The sequence below is a fragment of the Sminthopsis crassicaudata genome, chromosome 2, assembly GCF_048593235.1.
Source record: "Sminthopsis crassicaudata isolate SCR6 chromosome 2, ASM4859323v1, whole genome shotgun sequence".
Taxonomy (NCBI): domain Eukaryota; kingdom Metazoa; phylum Chordata; class Mammalia; order Dasyuromorphia; family Dasyuridae; genus Sminthopsis; species Sminthopsis crassicaudata.
The window spans coordinates 163,535,554-163,553,506 of record NC_133618.1 but is presented as its reverse complement, the minus strand read 5'-3'; positions in this window follow the sequence as shown (position 1 = coordinate 163,553,506).

Here is a 17,953-nt window from a genome sequence, read left to right as displayed (position 1 = left end):
TCTGGAGTTTCAACAGGAAAGGTCAGTTCTCAGGGGAGGAATAAGAAAGACCAGCACAGACGGTGGGGTAGGGGCACACTGCGCCCATTGCGCTGGGAGGGGCTCTGGGATCAGAGAAGCCACTGAGGTAAAGGAATCTGGCACAGGCTGTTAGCTCTTCTCTGCTAATTATTTAGCAGTTCAGAAGAGAAAGCCAAAATATTTTAAAACTCAGATTAGATTTTCCCCGGACCCTGGGGGTGACTCAGGCACCAGGGGGTGTGGCCTCAGCTACCTCCTGAGAATAGTTAAGAGACTGACAAGTGGGTGGATACGGCCCAAGGCAACACACACTGCCTAACTTAGCTGGAGGGAGTGGAACTCAGCTCCAGGAAGTCCCAGAGAAGCGGAACCTTTGAACTAGGGACCGCGGTTTCTGGCAGACACTTCCAGTTTGAGCGCAGGGGCTTCTTACGTCACCTGCTGCAGACACCCACTCCCCACCCGGACACATAGGCTGGGCTTCCTGCAGTCTTCACTATTCTACGCCCTCGAAGCACAGCAGTGCTAATCACCTCTGAGGCACTCCCAGGGAGAGGGTGGGGAACTCTCTCCCAGAGCTCTCTCTTAGCTCAGGCAAAGGAGCCGCTGCATCCATCCGGTCTGGGAGGAAGCTGGTAAAGAAGTAAATAATTTCCTACCCCAGAGACAGACCCCAAAAGATTTTTTTTAAGTATGAGCAAAAAAGCTAGAAAAACCATAGATTCCTTCTATACAGAGAAAGAGCGGGTGTCCAACCCCGAGGAAGTTGACAGCAGAGAATCAGATAACAACCTAAAGGGGAATGATTCCTGCCCCCCATCACATAACTCTCTCCTAGAAGAAGCTCTTAAGAAATTGAGGGAGATCGAAGAAAAATGGGGCAAGGAAAGGGAAGTTATGATAGAGAATAACAATGTCCTGAAATTGGAGTTGGAAAAAATAAAGAATTCACAGGAGATGCAGGGAAACAAAATTAGTGAATTAGAAAAGGTTAAAAAAACACAGGAAAGTAGGATATCTGAATTGGAAAAGATAAAAAAGTCTCAAGAAAATAGAATTTCTGAATTGGAAAAAGAAAATAATTCTCAAAAAAAAAAAAAATTAGGGAAATGGAAAAAAACTCAATAGAGCAAAATAATTCATTTAAAAACGAAATTGGGCATTTACAAAAAGAACTAAAAACTGTGAAAGAAGAAAATAACTCCTTAAAAGTCAGGATGGAACAAATAGAAATGAATGATTCACAGAGAACCCAAGAATCAGTCAAACAAAACAAAAAAAATGAGAAGCTGGAGAACAACGTCAAATACTTACTGGGAAAATCTATAGACCTGGAAAATAGATCTAGGAGAGATAATCTGCGGATTATTGGACTTCCAGAAAACTATGACCAAAAAAAGAGCCTAGATTCTATTTTACAGGAAATTATCAAAGAGAACTGTCCAGAGATAATAGAAACAGAAGGGAAAGTAGATGTGGAAAGAATTCATCGAACTCCTTCTGAAATAGACCCTAAAAAAAGAACACCACGGAATATTGTGGCTAAGCTGCAGAATTACCACACAAAGGAGAAAATCCTGCAAGCAGCTAGAAAAAAACAATTTAAATACCAAGGTGCCACAATAAGGGTCACCCAAGATCTGGCTGCCTCCACATTAAAAGATAGAAGGGCCTGGAACCTGATATTCCGAAAGGCAAAAGATCAAGGACTGCAACCAAGAATGAACTACCCAGCTAAGTTTAGCATCTTTTTCCATGGAAGAAGATGGTCATTCAATGAAACAGAGGAATTCTATATGTTTCTAAGAAAAAAACCAGACTTAAACAAAAAATTTGATCTACATCCACAAGACTGAAGAGAAACAGAAAAAGGTACACAGAACCCTTGAGAACTGTAACTTTGTTGTGGGTATATAAAAAATACTCAAGGATAATTTGATTTTACTGATATAAAAGAAAAAAAGGGGGGTGTGGTAAAGGGAAGGAGGTCGGTTCAGAAAAAGGGGAAGGAGTGATAAAAAGAGGGAAACTACATCCCAGGAAGAGACATAGAAAATACACCATATCTGAGGGAACTTAGTGAGGGGGAGAATCATTGTGTGAATCTTACTCTCATCAGAAGAGGCTCAAAGAGTAAATAATTAACATATTTGTTTTTCAGAGAATTTTCTCTCACCTCATTAAAAGGGGGGAGAGGAAAAGGGGAAAGGAAAAGGAGAATAAGTGAAGGGACTTGGAGGGAGGGGGGAGGGATCCTAAAAAAAAAAAAAAAAGAGGGAGGGTTGCGCGTCACAAGGGGGGTCTGTAAATTAAATATCGGGGAGGGGGATCAGGGGGGTCAAGGGAAAAAAGTATAATCTGGGAATAATACGATGGCAGGAAATACAGAATTAGTAATTTTAACTGTAAATGTAAATGGGATGAACGATCCCATCAAACGGAGACGGATAGCAGATTGGATCAAAAAGCAGAACCCTACAATATGTTGTCTACAGGAAACACACTTAAAGCAGGGAGATACATACAGAGTAAAGGTAAAAGGTTGGAACAGAGCTTATTATGCTTCAGGTAAAGCCAAAAAAGCAGGGGTAGCTATCCTTATCTCAGATCAAGCAAAAGCAGAAGTAGATCTCGTTAAAAAAGATAAGGAAGGAAACTATATCCTGCTGAAAGGTAGCATAAATAATGAAGCCATATCAATACTAAACATATATGCACCAAGTGGTATAGCATCTAACTTTCTAAAGGAAAAGTTAAGAGAACTGCAAGAAGAAATAGACAGTAAAACTATAATAGTGGGAGATCTCAACCTTGCACTCTCAGATTTAGACAAATCAAACCACAAAACAAACAAGAAAGAAATTAAAAAAGTAAATAGAACATTAGAAAAACTAGGTATGATAGACCTTTGGAGAAAACTGAATGGCAATAGGAAGGAATATACTTTCTTCTCAGCAGTTCATGGATCCTATACAAAAATTGACCATATATTAGGACATAAAGATCTCAAAATTAAATGTAGGAAGGCAGAAATAATAAATGCCTTCTTCTCAGATCACAATGCAATAAAAGCTACATTCAGTAAAAAGTTAGGGGTAAATAGACCAAAAAGTAATTGGAAACTGAATAATCTCATCTTAAAGAATGACTGGGTGAAAGAGCAAATTATAGAAACAATTAACAATTTCACCCAAGATAATGATAATGATGAGACATCATATCAAAATCTTTGGGATGCAGCTAAAGCAGTAATAAGGGGAAATTTTATATCTTTAGAGGCTTATTTGAAGAAAATTGAGAAAGAGAAGATTAACGAATTGGGCTTACAACTTAAAAGGCTAGAAAAAGACCAAATTATAAACCCCCAACCAAAAATTAAACTCGAAATACAAAAATTAAAAGGAGAAATCAATAAAATTGATAGTAAAAAAACTATTGAATTAATAAATAAAACCAAGAGTTGGTTTTATGAAAAAGCCAATAAAATAGATAAACCTTTGGTAAATTTGATCAAAAAAAAGAAAGAGGAAAATCAAATTGATAGTCTTACAAATGAAAAGGGGGATCTTTCCACCAATGAAGAGGAAATTAGAGAAATAATAAGGAGTTACTTTGCCCAACTTTATGCCAATAAATTTGATAACTTAAGTGAAATGGATGACTTTCTCCAAAAATATAGGCTCCCTAGATTAACAGAGGAGGAGATAAATTGCTTAAATAGTCCCATTTCAGAAAAAGAAATAGAACAAGCTATTAATCAACTCCCCAGGAAAAAATCCCCAGGGCCAGATGGATTCACATGTGAATTCTACCAAACATTTAAAGAACAATTAGCCCCAATGTTATATAAATTATTTGAAAAAATAGGGGATGAAGGAGTCCTACCAAACTCCTTTTATGACACAGACATGGTACTGATACCTAAACCTGGTAGATCGAAAACTGAGAAAGAAAATTATAGACCAATCTCCTTAATGAATATTGATGCTAAAATCTTAAATAAGATATTAGCAAAAAGACTTCAGAAAATCATCTCCAAGATAATACACTATGATCAAGTAGGATTTATTCCAGGAATGCAGGGCTGGTTTAATATTAGGAAAACTATTAATATAATTGACCATATTAATAATCAAATTAATAAGAACCATATGATCATCTCAATAGATGCAGAAAAAGCATTTGACAAAATCCAACATCCATTCCTACTAAAAACTCTTGAGAGTATAGGAATAAATGGATTATTCCTTAGAATAATCAGGAGTATATATTTAAGACCGTCAGTAAGCATAATATGCAATAGAAATAAACTGCAACCTTTCCCAGTAAGATCAGGAGTGAAACAAGGTTGCCCACTATCACCATTACTATTCAATATAGTACTAGAAACGCTAGCCTCGGCAATAAGAGCCGAGAAAGAGATTCAAGGAATTAGAGTAGGAAATGAGGAAATCAAACTATCACTTTTTGCAGATGACATGATGGTATACTTAGAGAACCCCAAAGACTCTGCTAAAAAGCTACTAGAAATAATTCAAAATTTCAGCAAAGTGGCAGGATACAAAATAAATCCACATAAATCCTCGGCATTTTTATATATCACTAACAAAATGCAACAGCAAGAGATACAAAGAGAAATTCCATTCCAAACAAATGTTGAGAGTATAAAATATTTGGGAATCCATCTACCAAAGAAAAGTCAGGAATTATATGAGAAAAATTACAAAACACTTGCCACAAAAATAAAGTCAGATTTAAATAATTGGAAAGACATTCAGTGCTCTTGGATAGGCCGAGCGAATATAATAAAGATGACAATACTCCCCAAACTAATCTATTTATTTAGTGCTATACCAATCAGACTCCCAAGAAACTATTTTAATGACCTAGAAAAAATAACAACAAAATTCATATGGAAGAATAAAAGGTCAAGAATTGCAAGGGAACTAATGAAAAAAAAACTCAGAGGAAGGTGGTCTAAGTGTACCTGATCTAAAGCTATATTATATAGCAGCAGTCACCAAAACCATTTGGTATTGGCTACGAAATAGACCGGTAGATCAGTGGAACAGATTAGATACAAAGGACAAAAAAGGATACATCTATAGCAATCTAATCTTTGACAAACCCAAAGATTCCAACATTAGGGATAAAAATTCATTATTCGGAAAAAACTGTTGGGAAAACTGGAAATTAGTATGGCAGAAATTAGATATGGATCCACACTTAACACCATATACCAAGATAAGATCAAAATGGGTCCATGATTTAGGCATAAAGAGGGAGATAATAAATAGATTAGAGGAACAGAGGATAATCTACCTCTCAGACTTGTGGAGGAGGAAGGAATTTATGACCAGAGGAGAACTAGAGATCATTATTGATCACAAAATAGAAGATTTTGATTACATCAAACTAAAAAGTTTCTGTACAAATAATACTAATGCAAACAAGATTAGAAGGGAAGTAACAAATTGGGAAAATATTTTTAAAAACAAAGGTTCTGACAAAGGTCTCATTTCCAAAATATATAGAGAACTGACCATAATTTATAAGAAACCGAACCATTCTCCAATTGATAAATGGTCAAAGGATATGAACAGACAATTCTCAGAGGAAGAAATTGAAACTATATCCACGCACATGAAAGAGTGTTCCAAATCACTACTGATCAGAGAAATGCAAATTAAGACCACTCTGAGATACCACTACACACCTCTCAGATTGGCTAAGATGACAGGAACAAATAATGACAAATGTTGGAGGGGATGTGGGAAAACTGGGACACTAATACATTGCTGGTGGAGTTGTGAAAGAATCCAGCCATTCTGGAGAGCAATCTGGAATTATGCCCAAAAAGTTATCAAACTGTGCATACCCTTTGACCCAGCAGCGCTACTACTGGGATTATATCCCAAAGAAATACTAAAGAGCGGAAAGAGACATATATGTGCCAAAATGTTTGTGGCAGCTCTTTTTGTTGTAGCTAGAAACTGGAGGATGAATGGATGTCCATCAGTTGGAGAATGGTTGGGTAAATTGTGGTATATGAAGGTTATGGAATATTATTGCTCGGTAAGAAATGACCAGCAGGAGGAATATAGAGAGGCCTGGAGAGACTTAAATCAACTGATGCTGAGTGAAATGAGCAGAACCAGAAGATCACTGTACACTTCAACAACAATACTGTATGAGGATGTATTCTGATGGAAGTGGAAATCTTCAACATAAAGAAGATCCAACTCACTTCCAGTTGATCAATGATGGACAGAGGTAGATACACCCAGAGAAGAAACACTGGGAGGGGAATGAAAATTGTTAGCACTAATATCTGTCTGCCCAGGTTGCATGTACCTTCGGATTCTAATGTTTATTGTGCAACAAGAAAGTGATATTCGCACACATGTATTGTACCTAGACTATATTGTAACACATGTAAAATGTATGGTATTGCCTGTCGTCGGGGGGAGGGAATAGAGGGAGGGGGGGTAAATTGGAAAAATGAATACAAGGGATAATATTATAAAATATATATATATATATAATAAAAAATAATAATAATAATAATAATAAGGATATTGGCAGGGTTGAAACTCAGAACCTTTGAAAATCATGTTGCTGATCCTCATTCTCTAGCCACAGTATGGATCCTAACGGTACTGTAGGGCAAAGATAATTCACATGCATGAAGATGAGAAACCATTAAATGCCTCTAAAAGTATTTGACAGTCATTTTATAAAATAAAAACATATGAATTAATATTCGTGTTATTGTGAAAGAATGGTCCATCTGTTGACGGGAGTGGGAATGAGATCCCTATTTCTACCAACCTGGGCACACTTACCTATAGCACATCAAAGATTCAGGTACTTCATCATGCTGTTTTGTGAAGGAGGAGAGCAAATATGGGAAGTTAGGAAAGCAGTGACAGCTCTCAGAGGGGACTCCCATGGCCGAGAATCAGGTCAGGCTGTTTTTTTTTTTTTTTTTTTTTTTTTTTGCCTGCTGATACCCGAGGTGAGCGACCCATGTTATGGTTGGGGAAAGGATTTCTTATAAGGATAGAGCAATGGCCTCCTCTTACCTTCCTATGTGTAGAAACAAGACAGAACAAAAAAGCTGTGGTGTTTAACGTTTGCCCTGCTTCAGAAGGGGCTGGGGAAAGCTAATTAGTATTTGAAGAGAGAGCTCAGGAAAATGAAAAGTGTTCTCTAAAAGCTCTGTTTTATTAGGCTGGGAGCACTGAAGGCATGAAGCTGCCGGCTCCAAATTGCCAAATTCCACTTGCAGAAGGAATGAATGGACCTGTGGGCACCACATGGCAGGTAGAATGAGGGCCCCTCACCATTTCGAGCAATTCAGAGGCTGCTAATTGCCTGGGGCCCTTTCAGAACAATGGCACACAGCAGTCCCTAACAACATGTCTTACCTGTTGATACAGCAGCCATGGATTTTTTCGCCTGGAACAAACTTTAGACAGTATATGTTTATAGGGGGAAAGCATGTCATGGAGGAAGAATAGGTTTGCTAATATACTTTGTCCTGTATTTAATTGTCTTAATTCCTAAATGACTCTGTCAGAGACCCTTCAGGTATCCACACCCAGTCTGAGTGACACCTTTAAGGACCAGTGGGATGGGGATGAGGCAAACAGCTGTGACCATGGAGATGGCATTTGTTTCCAGCTCCTCAACTTTTCTCACTCAACAGAGATTCAATGTCAGAGAAGTTGTTATTCAAGAAGCCACTTGAATTGTGTCTCTGTTACTTCTTACCTATGTGACCTTGGGCAATCACTTAACTAATTTCTCTGGGCCATCATTTCCTCATTAGTATGGAGAGTAGCTCCAAGGCTGGTCCACTTGGTGTTGGACATAAACATGTAATAAAGGTAGAAATGTAGGCTGGCACAAGAAAGTGAAATGCTCTCTGAACTTTCATTCTTGCTCAGATACATTTGTTTAGAAGCCTCCTTTAAATGAATTAATTAGTGGAGAATATAGCAAAGAACTCCTCAGAAAACTTTCATTAAAGGAAGGTCCCCAGGTCAACTATCTCTTCATTTCCCACCTGGCTTCCTACTTTGGACTTAATTATCCTCTCCCTCTACCTTCCCTTGATATACTATTCCAACTGCAACTTTCCAACTGTCTTTTGCATGTTATCTTCCCCCAATAGTTCACAAATTTCTTTTAAGGGACTGGCTTTTTCAAATCTGGATCGCCAATGTTTAATAAAATGCCTAACACACAGCAGGCACTTAAGTGTTTATTGACTAGCAAAAAAGGGAAAAAAAAACACTGATTATGCACTACTTGCAAAGCCCTATGGTAAGCACTTGAGAATGCTGTTATCTGTCCTTTGTTCTTGAAGAAGACCATGGCATCAGGAAGGTGATTCCATGACATGCAAAATGAATTGGACTTAATCGAGTAAAGGCTGTGCAAAGTCACTAGCTTTATTTTCTTCTCTGGTGCCATGTATGTCTAGTGGCAAGATATAGATCAGAACGACTAGAGATGATCCTGGATGCAGTGGGAGACCTTGGCAAATAGAAAAGCCAGGCCTTTGCTGCTCCATACCTTACGTTTTAATGGAAGAGACCATAAAACTTATAACTGCAAATCAGATGGAAAGATCTCCTGGTATTCCGGGTACAAAGACAGAGAAAATAGCAATGCTTCTTCTTTAATGCCATTTCCACTGGGGGAAACTCCACTTCTTATTTGAGTGAAAAGGACTCTGATGTGGAAAACTTTTTCAGGGTCTTTGATAGCTGTGGGTGCTGAGGAGTGAAGGGCTGCAGTACCTGCAGAGGAAGCTGCCAGGTGGTTTTTATCTACACAAAGATTGTTTCCTTGGATGATGGCTTTAGGGTAAAGAAAGGAAATAAAGCCAGTGGTCTATACAATTCTGCTTCTCCTGAAGTCTTGGACTTAGTTATAAGTTAGTCAGCAAAAAGTGATGGCTAGGATGATGGCTTCAGGAGCCAAGCTACAATTAGGGGCAGTGGCCTGGAGGATGCTCCTATTCCTGGGATACAAAATTCTGAGTTGCCTCCCTCAGGGTCTAAGGAGACGTAAGGACTGGGAATGGGGATGTGAATATCCTGGCACAAGAACAGCAGAGACTACACATCATATCCACATGTCCAGCAGAGACTATATAACTGAGGGGACTTTAAGATAAGCAGGAAACAGACCTGATGAGAGAAGTGTGATGACATCAGCAGAAGACACTGGCAGGTATTACTGGAGATTTTCGCTGACTCTCCATGTGTGTACTCCATTAAATGCATTCTGTATATGTGTGTCCCTTCAAAAGTGTATCATTTTGTTGATGATGATGAAGATGATGATGATGATGAGGAGGAGGAGGAGGAGTTGTTTCTTAATAACACCTGATATACACGACCCTATCTGGGGATTTTCTTGACAAAGATCCTGGAATGTTTCACCATATCCTTCTCTAGCTCATTTTACAGGTGAGAAAACCCAGGCAAACAGGATTAAGTGATATGTCCAGGATCACCCACTTAATGTCTGAGGCTAGATTTGAACTCAGAGAGTGAGACCCGACTTCAGGGGATGAGATGTTATAACTTTTTTATTACCATGCCAAATTACCATTTGGCTTACAACAAAAGTAAATTCTTTGGTAAGGATTTGAGAAATATGATTTTGAGTGGCTATATGTACACAAAATACCCTAAATTTAGGGATACTATTTGTATTTCTAGGATGTACGATGAGAATACCCAAGGTACTGCAGGTAAAATTAAATATTTGGATTAAATTATATGATTTTTAAGGTGCCTCCAGCTATAAATCCTGTGATCAATGACATACAACCTAATCAAGCTCTCTTTTATCAGGTTTGGCCCTCCTTAATCTTTCTATAATATCTGCTATTCTGGAGCCATCCCATTCTGCTACTGTTTTCTCCTCACTCTTTTCTGGATGTTCTCTTACTTCTTTACTCACTTCTACTTGATTTCCTTTACTAATTCTCTTTCTTCCTTTAGCTTCCCAAATGTCATTACCCTCAAGTTCTGAGCTTGGACTTCTCCTCTTTCTTTTCTGTTTGTACTACTCTCTCCCTTGGTAATTTAGTTTACTTCTATGGCTCCAAAGATAATTTCATCTAAATGATTCTGAAATCTAGAACTCCAATTTCAGATTTTCCTATAACCAACATTCCTATATTTCCATCTTTTGGCTAGACATCTCCAAATGGAAGTCCCACCAATGCTCAAATCTGTTGAAATTCTTCCATTTCTTCAAGGTTCAAATTTGGTTTCACTTCCTCCCTCGGTGATCTTCCCCAATCTCTCAGTTTCTCCCCATTTGACCTCTTCTAAGTTCTTAGATATCTTACATTACAATATTGACTTATTCTTTTACTGGACTGAAAGCTTTTAGCAGGAAGGAGCTAGTTTGTATTCCATCTCAGTATCCTTAGCCCCTACCAATGCTTTGTATATAGTAAGCACTTTATAAATTGAGACGATGTAGACTCCATGATCATTCTTTCAACTCACATTCAACCTTGCAGGTCAAGTGCCCAGAGCAAGACTACACCTCCCCTCCTATTTCCAGGAGTAGATGTGAGGAGATATGGGATGGGGAAAAAGAAGCATGGGGTGGGGAGGAATTCTGTAAGACTCTCATTCACAAGGCCTATTTTGGGGTATTTCCCTTTATACCAGCACTAATTAATAAATCCCCCAAATTGTCTAACTTATCTTTAATGCCTTAATATCATTTTGACAAATTGACTTTTTTTTTTTTTTTTTTTTTTTTTTTTTTTTACAAAGGGATATTTACCAAGAAGATACATCATGATCTTTAATTCTAGCAAAATCAGGTCTGCTCTCCTCTACCACTTTGGTATCTCAGAAGAGTGGAATTAAACTTAAAATGATCATTGTCAACTATTCCTCCCACCAATTTCACTTATAGGTGAACAGCCCTGGATGGGGCAGTTAGGTGGATAGCACACTGGACCTGGAATCAAGAAGACCTGAATTCAAATTCAGCCTCAGGCAAGTTACTAGCTGTGTGGCTCTGAATCACACTTCTGTCTGCTTCAGTTTCCTTAAGTATAAAATGGGGGTCATAATAGCACTTATTTCCCAGGGTCATGAGGATCAAATGAGACAATATTTGTAAGCCTCTTAACATGGTGCCTGCCAGTGGACAGATCATTTCCTGGCTTACTAGAGAAAGTGTCTCGGCTGCTGGCTCAGTTTGCTTGGGGGTCAAGGAGGATCAATTAAATTGTTCTATAGGACTAGTTCCTTGATGAGATTAGATTATTTCAGCTGCTGGTAGATTGTGCTATGGATTCTATCCCTGGCTCTCTGGTGGCTTTTCCTACCTTCTGAAGTTTACAAGGTAAAAATGGCATCTAGTCACTTCTTAATAGATTGGGAATCAACAGGCTTCAGAATAAGAACAGAAGAATCAAAGGCAGCCATGAGTTTATAGCCACATGGTGGCCCAGGTGGAAAGGAAAGTAGTCAGCAGCCACAACTGCCACCTTTTTCTCTACCCGGAATTGTACAGTGGTTCTTGCCTCATTTACCAATGAGGAAGAAAGAAAACTTTGGACTGTTCAGGCTTTGAGTCTGCACACTTAATTCTGGCTCAGCTCCCATTTAAAAGGCTTCTTATCATCATAGTGCAAGCTGACAGAAATCATCAAATACCTACTCATGCTGTGAATCAAGGAGGACCCCTCCATCATAGCATGCATTTCCAGAAGCAGATTCATCAAGCCACTGCATGGATTGGTGCTGGGCAGAACATATTTTATGTGTTATCTATCCCTGCCCCATGAATATTTATTCAATTGAATTGAATCTACTAATTCAGACTTCTTTTATTAGACTTGACTCTAGACTTTATGCACATGATTTCTAACTTCATTTCCTTAGCTGGATTGCTCCAGTTCCCAAGACCAACTCAGTTGTTTAGTCCCTGCATATCAGTGTTTGATCATATCAATATGTTTTATTGATCATATGGATGATAAATGATAAAGAATGACACTCAGTGAGAGGGCTTGCCCTACCAGCAAGCTTCTGCCTTTTGAACCAGACCAGTGATTTCATTTGCATAGTCAATTCCCACTTAAAAACAAAAAACAAAAAACTCCCTTATCTTAATCAACCTATCATGCATCATGTTAGAGACATGCCTAGAGGTAGTGAGGGCTTAGGTGACTTTCCTAGGGTCCCACTGTTGGGGTGTGTGAGTGTATGTCTGAGTGTGTGTGTGTGTGTGTGTGTGTGTGTGTGTGTGTGTGTGTGTGTTGAAGAGAAAACCATGCAATCCACACCTTCCTGACTCTGAGACCAGCTTTCTTTTTTTAAATTTCCCCCAATTATATGTTAAAACAATTTTAACTTTGTTTTTGTTTTTGTTTTCAGTCCCAAAGTCTATCCATCTCTCTCCCTCTCTCTTTCCTTTCCTCCCTGAGACAATAAGCAATCTGATATAGTTTATACAGGTACAATCATGTAAAACATTTCCAGATTAGGGAGACTGGCTTTCTAACCCACATACTTTTTCCTTTCCCATATCCCCATCAATTATTCACTGGACCAGTTAATCTTTCAGGTTTCCAGTTCTCTAGGGATATAACAATCAACATTTGTCAAAGCCAGTTTTACTTCCTTATACAACAGTTGAACTAGAGTCAACTTATGCCGGTGTGTAAGAGTCAGTTGTTAAATTTTCACTGGGAACATTTAACCTTGGAAATTGGCAAATACAACAAATCAGGACTTTATCTGTTGTTTTATTGACTGTTTAGACTTAAGAAAGAAATGGAGAAAACGGTAATAAAACAAATTAAATTTAAAAGTGTTATGGATGTTTTGTTGTTTTTTTTTTTCCAGAGAGACAATTGTTAAACATTATCAGAATGCTCCTGCTTATATATCTGTACAATCCTACTTATATTAGAGGTTATTGTGAGGAGGGAACTTTACAAGCTTCAAAGTGGTGTGGGGGGAGGAAGAGGAGGAGGAGGAGGATGAAAAGGAGGAAGAGATAGAAAAGGAGGGAAAGGGGAAGGGAAAGGAGAAGGGAAAGGAGAAGGGAAAGGGAAAAAGGAAAAGGAAGGAGAAGAGGAAGAAAGAACATCAACTGTAATCATATATACTGCATCTACTCTGTAGCAGGTATTGTGTCTATTGTTTTTACAAATATTTTCTCATTTTATCCTCAAAACCCCTTTAGAAGGTAAATGTTATCAATGAGAAGTGTTGTTGATATTATGGTAGTAATTGATGGCTTATTTGGAGTAAAAACAAATGCAGCATTAGAAAGTGCTACTACATAGGAGAGTTTTATGAGTTCAAACCTTACTTGATTACTTTTGTGAACCTGGACAAGTCACTCAACTCCTTATTTGAAAGACAAGGATTTGAACAAGATGATTTCTAATAGCCCTCCCAGCCCTAAATCCATGCTCTAATGCACTCCAGCTCCCAAAGTCCCAGCAACCTGAGACACCTGTGCCATCTACAGGGCATAAATAAATGGAGTCAGGCAGTATTTGGTTTCTTGAGGCAGCTGTGGTTGTGTTTGGTAGATGGTTGAGATCATCCTTGGGGACATGCACAAATTCAGGGAAGAGTTCATTGGGAACACACAGAGAATACCTTTATAGTAAAATTATCTGAATACAATGCCAAATGGTGTATGTGTATATATGTATGCATGCATGCATAGGTTCATGCATTTCCCCCACCAGCTTAAGAGTAGAAACAGACACCTCCCAGGATCAAAAGGTTAATGCTTACCTAAGATGTCATGCATTAGAGAGGGGAACTATCATTATCCAGGAGAGTAGGAGCCCATAATAGGTGCAAAAAATGGCACACAATGTTATGAAGACTCCGTGCAGATTACAAAGAGCCCTGTGAGCTGTTGTAACTGGAATACAAAATCCTAAACCACTTCCATGCTGACAGTGATCAACTACCCTGTGGGGAGCCCACCTGCTGGGGAGCAGCCTGCCATCTAATTTACAGGCGTCTGTCCACCCCTGAATGCCGTTTGATAGTCAGAACCTGAACAGACCAGAGGAGGTGGTACAGCCCATGGTAGAACGTCACACCTGTGATGGAAAAAGGCTGTATGTTCATCGCAGAACTGCTTCCATTTGTATTGGGGGTGCTCCCGAGCCCGAAGAATCAGAAATGCCCCTGCTGATGCGGAAGAAGCCCTTGTGATGGGCCGAGGATAACGGCTGGTAACATCTATTCATCTCTGCCTCCTCTGGGTCCATTTGTCATTTGCCACCGCACAGCTGGCCTCCCTGGAGGTCCATTGTCTCCCAGATCCAGGGGCAGGAACATGGCCCAGACAGCTGGAGAGGCACAATAGTTGGCTCTCTCCTGGTCCCCTGACAGACAGGTGGTTATAGAATATTCCTCTTTCAGGATAAATAGGTTTTTTCTTCACTAGGCTAGTGCAAGGAATGTTTCTTGTAAGCAGATGACTGTTGGCTTCAGTGCTGGGGTGAGATGTAACATTTGATGTTGACTAGCACCATGGATAACGACGTGGGAAATAGCAATCCTTAGTTCTAGCTGGCAGAGCCTGGCTCCGTCAGGTATCCTGCATGGGCTGGGGGATACTTGAATCCTTGGATATAGAAAACAAAAGCTCCCGATCATAAAGCTCAGGCTGTCTGGCTCTATTCATTACTGAGTCTTCATTGCCTTCATTGATACATGAGCATTCACAATTTTATCATCAAATAAATAATCTTTGTGCCTCTGTTTCTCTAGCTGTTCATTAAGAATAACAACAAAAATGTAAAAATTCGCTTTTGTGCAACAAATAGGGCTGTTGCAGTTTTCCTCACAACAACCCTGTGGAATAAGTAAAGCAAGTATTATTATACCCATTTTATAGATGAATAGATTTAGGTGAAAAGAGATTAGTATTTGAAGGGGTGAATCCACATCTATTATTTCATTGGTGTTGAGAACTCCAGGATGGAAATGTCTTCCCCATAAACAGATTGGCAACTCACCTGTCATTTTACAATCTTAGTGAATTGCCTGGAAGAACTAAGAGGATAGGTGACATTCATGTGATTACATGGGTAGTAAATGGTAAAAGATCAGAGTTTGGCCAGCTAGGTGGCACAGTGGATAGAGCACCAGCCCTGAAGTCAGGAGGACCAGAGTTCAAATCTGGTTTCAGACACTTAACACTTCCCAGCTGTGTGACCCTGGGCAAGTCACAACTTCAATTTCCTCAGCAAAAATCAAAAACTCTGAGTTTGAGTCCTACATTTACATCCAGTGCTCTGCTGTTTTTAATAATGCACCCAGTTGCAGTAAGGCACTGAAATAACAAAGGAAAACTTACAATGGATCATCATCATCATCACCACCACCACAAAAACACTTATATATATATTCCATGTACATTATAACATTTATATAGTTATATTATGTATATTTTAAATATACCTTTTATTATATTTGTGGGATTCATATATATATGTATATATTTATATGCAATTCTTTTAACTTTTTTGTTTGCAAAATGCTTTATAAATATAATTTCATTTTATCTTTGCAAGAGTCTTGGGAGGTATACCCATTTTAAAGGCAAGGATGGAAATTTAAGTGGTTTGCCCAAAGCCACAGAGTAGGAAGTGTCTGAGGCTAAATTTGAATTCAGTTCTTCCAGATTATAGCTCCAACTTTCTATCTACTAGGTACCTTTAATCTCTCAACTTGTACTAATTTGCACATCTATATCTCTGGGTGGTTTTTTTTTTTCTATCATTGCTATAAGATACTCTTTGAATTTATGCTTCCAGCTTTGGTCAAAAAAAGAGAAAAAAATACTTCATCATCTCCATATCACAGGATTTGTGCTGTAATTAGAATCTAATAAGATTAATTTTTGCAATTTTTCAGATGGAGTTTCAGATGAAGTTAATTCAGTGGTAGACTGTTCCTTATGGTTCCTGTAAAGGTAATTTCACTCCAGTGTCAGATATTCCTAAATCCAATAAAAGAGAACAAGTAAGAAAGCTTATAAATGACCTCTGGGACCCAGAGCATTCCCTTTGAAAGTGTGAGGGTCAAAGGAATATGGGAAAGGAGCCCAGAAATCAAAAGAACCATAAACCAAACTGAAACTTCAACATGAAGCCTTCCCAATCTGTCAGCTACATGCAGCAGGTGGAGTTAATCAGTGCCCTAAGATGAAATATGGCATCACTAAGCTGCCTCTAATTAAGCACAGAGCTGCATCTTTCATGCAAAAGTGATGCAGCCATACTTGCTAACTCCAGAATTAATCAATCACTCTGGAGCAGACTCCCTGGATGTCCTCAAGGTACAAAGCAGGCTCCCAGGAAAGCAGTGATGCTTTTACAGGGTTTCTAAGCAACTTCCAAATGATGCAAAAGGACAGGAACTGTGAGCTGACCTGATGTTTCAGCCTGTCCTGCTTTTTTCTACTGGCTTTTCTTGGAAGAACATTCCAGTCATTGTCATCAGCTCTCCTAAAGCACAAAGTTTTATGTGCTACTAAATATTGTTCTGTAAGGTTAGACTGGGAGCAGAGAAAGATTGGTGGACAGAAACAGAGAGAGCAAATCTCTGCTATATGGTAGCATTGAACACTTTCTGGTCAATCTAGGATTTGTTTTGTCTTACATCATAAAAATAGATGCAATCATTTTGCTTGAATCAGGCAAATTCCCATCAATTGCTCTGCAACTAGCCATTATCATAATTTTAAAAAATCCTGAATTGACTATAAAACAATTAATTTGTCTGTGCTCCATAGAGCTAGCATGGAAAGAAATAACCTGGTGATTTAAATGGTGGATCAAAGAGAGGATTCTATTTTTTGTGTGCCAGTCTATCAGCACAGTATGCATATGTGCCTATGTGTATTGTGGCAATGTGATGCTGCCTGATTACTGGGAAATTTGCTAGTCTCTCTATAAACAACAACAACAACAACCACCCCACTAGATTTGTGGTCTGAAGATATGACAACTGATCTTGGCTCGACATATTCCAATTGTATGACCTTAGGCTACTCAAATAACTAATCTCCATTCTTATTTCTTGAATTCATATCAAAGAATCTCAGAGTTAAAAAGGATTTCAGAAGTTATCAAGTCTTATCTGTATCTGAAAATAATTCTTCTCTATAGCCTAACAGGTGATCATTTAGCCTCCATTTAAAAATTTTTCCAGGGGGAAAAAAAACCTACTAATTTTCTCCAAAATCTTTTTTACTTTTTTTAAATTTGCCTCTCTGAAACTCATTGCTTTTAGGTATGCTTTCTGGGACTCATGCAGAACAAGCCTAATCTTTCTTCTAGATACTTAAATGTAGCTATGGCATCTCAATGAAGTCTTTTCTGGGTTAAACATCCTATTTCTTTTCATAAATGCTTAAATGGCACAGACTTAAAGCTCCTAGTCATGGTCTACTGTACATCTTCCAAATGTCACTTAACCCTATTTGCCTTAGTTTCCTCATCTGTAAAATGAACTGAGGGAGATGACAAACCATTTTAGTTTCTTTGCCAAGAAAACCCTAAATGGGGTCACAAAGAGTTAATATAATTAAAATACTGAACAACAATAATGCTATAACTAGAGTGGGATGACTGGGGCTTTATCCTTAAGTATAGATATTTAGAGGGTGTTGATAGAACTTACTAGAAACACCTGAGCTTAGCATCTAATAAATAAGAATAGTTAAAATAGGAAGTTCCCACATGGTCCACTCTCTTTCCATGGTGGTCACAGCCTAGGTCTTCCTGCCTCATTCCAATCCTACCAATAATGATCTCAGTATTCTCTCAGTTTCCTAGGATCTGTCTCCCTATAAGTTGTTGTTTGCCTTTCAAATGGAATTTATTTTA